Source organism: Aethalodelphis obliquidens, unplaced genomic scaffold (assembly GCF_003676395.1).
Source record: "Aethalodelphis obliquidens isolate GAN/ISIS:26980383/991018 unplaced genomic scaffold, ASM367639v1 scaffold7, whole genome shotgun sequence".
Lineage (NCBI taxonomy): Eukaryota > Metazoa > Chordata > Mammalia > Artiodactyla > Delphinidae > Aethalodelphis > Aethalodelphis obliquidens.
In genome coordinates this window covers 60,936,088-60,940,105 of record NW_020837951.1, presented here as the reverse complement: position 1 = coordinate 60,940,105, position 4,018 = coordinate 60,936,088, and the positions used below count along the sequence as shown (strand labels likewise).

Genomic DNA, 4,018 nt, shown 5'->3' with positions numbered 1-4,018 from the left:
GCCATGGCCGCTGAGCCTGCGCGTCCGGAGGCCCGCGTACTGGAAAAAAAAAAAAAAAAAAAAAGAATGGGGCTAGTATCCAGAGAGCCTATGCACTGTTTTTTTTTTTTTTTTTTTTTTTTTTAAAGTAATACATTTAATACATTCTTAAGATTTCAAATGAGTACATACATGCTATAGGTTTTCAATCTTCCTTGGACAACACAAAAAACACAGTACTCAAATTGCAAGTTTTGACAGGAACATGAAATCTCATTTTGACACAAAGACAGGTTTAAAAAATAATAAAACCAACACTGAACTAATTGAGCACCAGCAGGCTTCCTTAAATCTCCCATCCTATCCCACTTTCGAAATCATATGGCTGCCTCTGTACCAGCATTTCTTCTTCCCTACCCAACAATTCGACAAAAAAATTAGATAAAAAATTACAGGTGTGTTACTGAATGTACCACAACAGGCTAAAGAAAAAAAAAAGCCCATTTTACTTGCTGAATGTTGAAAGAGGAGAATAAGATTAGGTGGGAAAACTGTACGGCGTTTGATTCATTCGCTTCACTCTGATATCAGAGCATAGGAACTGTGCTCAAAGGGACTAATAAAGATGCCAAGAAATAGCCCAACGTTATTTATAAAAGGAAGGCTGCACTCATGTCTATGAAGAGCTTATAATACCATGGAAAAATATTTAAGTTATAAAGTTAAATGAGAAAGTAGAATACAAAACTTATACTCAGTATGATCTCAACTACGTAAAACCAAGCCAAAAAAAGGCTAAAAGTTCAAAATGTTAAGTTAGTGGTTGTATTTAAGTAGTGTACCTAATTGGATCTTTTCTCTTCCTTTACTTTTCTGTCTCTTCCAACACTTTCTCTACTGGAGAGTTTTGTTTTTAGTTTTTTGGTTTTTTTAACAATTAGCTACCAAAAAAGGAGGCCTGATAGAAGTACTGAATTTAATGAATTTAAGTCCAGCCTATCAGAAAGGATCTGTACATGTATAAAACTAGAAAACATTCCAGGCTACCCGCTGAATCCACAGTGTGTTAGCAGTAACTTCCAAGAGGCTGGAGGGCTTTGTCCTCTCCTCCAGGCAGGTGCAAAGTGTCACCAGATCCCGCCTGATGAAAAATTGCTGAATCGAACAAAAATGTCATGGATTTACAAAAAGGAACAGAAGTACCCACATTTGGCAAAAACCTATTTATAGTACAGGAGTAGCTCTTTTTTTTTTTTTTTTTTTTTTTTTTTTGCGGTACACAGGCCTCTCACTGTTGTGGCCTCTCCCCGTTGTGGAGCACAGGCTCCGGACGCGCAGGCTCAGCGGCCACGGCTCACGGGCCCAGCTGCTCCGCGGCATGTGGGATCTTCCTGGACTGGGGCACGAACCCGTGTCCCCTGCATCGGCAGGAGGACTCTCAACCACTGTGCCACCAGGGAAGCCCCACCCCCTTTTTTTTTTTAGGAGTAGCTCTTTAATACTATGATTAAACAAGTATCTCCTATCTTCTGTGCACATAGCAAGTTTCAAAAAAGCTATCATCAATAAGAACTGTAGAAAGCTAATCCTGGCTTAGAAACAGAAATAAAACAGCTCTGCGACAACAGTGGGCAGAGAAAAGCCACAACTTAGAAAATTATAAAAACTGCTTTCTATAAAATTGATGCCCTTTAAAACATTTGTTTACTGTGTATACTTTAAGGTCCCCACTACCACCCGCCCTCAAAAAAAAGGGTGAAAACCTCTAACACTTTCTACCAAAGTAGCCACTGGTTTGTTCATTCAATAAACACTGAGGGAAGGCTCATAATGTGCGAGGCACTGGAGTCTCAAAGAGCAGACCGCTATGCCCCTGCCCCAATGACATCTTGGTCTCTCAGTGCGGGACGTGGGGACATCACCAACCACAATACAGGAATGAAAAGCAGATGTCACTGCTTTCCTACAACTCAAGAATAAGCTACAATTCTCACTCAATTACTTACACAAAAGTCCTTACACAGAAACTTTCCTGACTCACTAGGAGGCAAAAATGCAACTACTTTACCTTCATAAATACTTCTAGAAGGGACAGGCATTAAATTACATTTTGTGATATTTGCCCTTAAACATCACAGCGCCCAGTAGTGAGGTCAGTTAACTTTCTTTTAAGCAATGGAGCTTTTTGACTCCAAGAATGAGACACTTTGAAGCCGAGAAAAAGTGACCAGTCCTAGGTCTAGATCAAGACTTGTCAGGACTGTCAAAAGCCGAGACCCAGGAGTGTAAATTTCAATTAAAATCTTCAGTCTCCTCTGCCATCCGCTGATTTTCAATATGCTCCTGGGTCAACCGCTCCAGGTCCTTCCACACATTTGGGTGGTCCTCCAAATCTTCGTAGAGGGATCTCGCGATGTCCAGTCTCCTGTAATCCTCAGGCTTGACTAGGCTTCGCACAACCTGGAGGCAGCGCTCTTTCAGGGTGTACACTGGCAGTGTGATGTTTGCAAAAATAGGCTGTCCATCAACATTGAGAGACGGCACAAACAGCTCAGTCTGGTTAACTAGGAGCCCATCAGATGTCCCAGCATCTCGGAAGAGCCAAAGATGACCTCGGTAGCTATGGATGCGGCGGCCCGTGCCGGGGGACAGCGTCGGGTAGCGCTGCGGCTCGCCGTCGAAGTTGAGCCGCACGGGCAGCACCACGCGCGGGCTGCGGTTGCAGAAGATGACCTGGGACGGCTCGCGAGTGTTCACTGAGCGCAGCATCGGCCGCGACCGCCCAGCCTCCATCTCCTGCTGGGAGCCGGGCTCCTCCGTGTGGGACTATTACGAACCGCACTGCTCCGCGTCCGCCTCCTCCGCGTCCGCCTCCTCCGCGTCCGCCTCCTCCGCGCCGGTCTCTGCCTCTTCCGCGTTCCCCGCCCTCCCGAGCATTACCTCCCGGAGCCAGAACTACCCGGGCCTAGCCGCCTTGGGATTCGTTGGCCGCGCGGGGGCCCCTATGCACTGTTTAATGGCTAAAAACTTGCTAGGATATTTTGTAAGTATTAGTTATTTTTAAAAATCAGTTTCAGCGGGAAAGAAGGTGTTTGTGTTTGTGAGGAGGGGAAGACTTGAAAACACTGAGGCATACATAACACATTTTAATAATTAGTTACCAATAGTCATGATAGAGTCATAGTGTTATCCATGAAACCATTATTCCTTTAACTTTTTATAATGTTAAATATTTTTTAAACTTTTTAACATGTGAAAGTTGCCAGATTAATAACTAAGATATAAGAAGACAAAAACTATACTTTTGTACAAGTGAGATTCTTGCCAATATAGGTTACAGAATACATTTGTTAAGAACAGATATGATTCAAATAATTTAAAAATTGAATCAATGTTAAAAAAGTTACTTAAATCTAATAAAGTGGTAAAGCATCCTGGACTAGAGTTACTGTGGTTCATCTGTATTAATTAGGAGATAAAGTCCAAAGTAGTTAAAAAAAAAAAGGATTACACCTGAAGTCAAAGGACTTAGGCTGTGAAAGGAATCCTGGTTTTCCACACTATATTTAGCTCCACACTGGCAAAGAGATTATAGCCAGGCTCAACCTGTTTCTTGTGATCACAGGGAAAACATGCTAGATACCTGTAGTTCTACAGTCAATGGTCTGACCAAAAATCTGATTTCTAGTCAATCTAAATACACTAGAAAACTCAAACCAAACCATTCTGATCTGTAATTCTAACCCTAAATTCACTTGCTATTGTATAACATGTAAGAATTTAACACCCTGAGAAAGTACATAAGTGTAGTAAATCAAATCTATATCTTTAGTATTTTTATAAATTTAGCAACAAGTGAGGATATTTGGTATTTAAAATATGTTTAAAATAATCTGATATTAAATAGGTACAGATATCTTTATTCCAAATAATAATACTTGTTAATTTATTTTAGACTAGTGATTTTAAGATAAAAATTTAGCTAACTTTGCAAACAGAATATTCAGGAAAACATAAATAACTGCACTTATAAATTTAA

General features: G+C 41.0%; 1 pseudogene; it reads right to left on the bottom strand.

Annotated features, from left to right (window-relative positions):
* Positions 1-1,491: 1,491 nt before the first annotated feature.
* LOC113620127 (von Hippel-Lindau disease tumor suppressor pseudogene) lies at positions 1,492-2,932 on the bottom strand (annotated as a pseudogene).
* Positions 2,933-4,018: the final 1,086 nt, after the last annotated feature.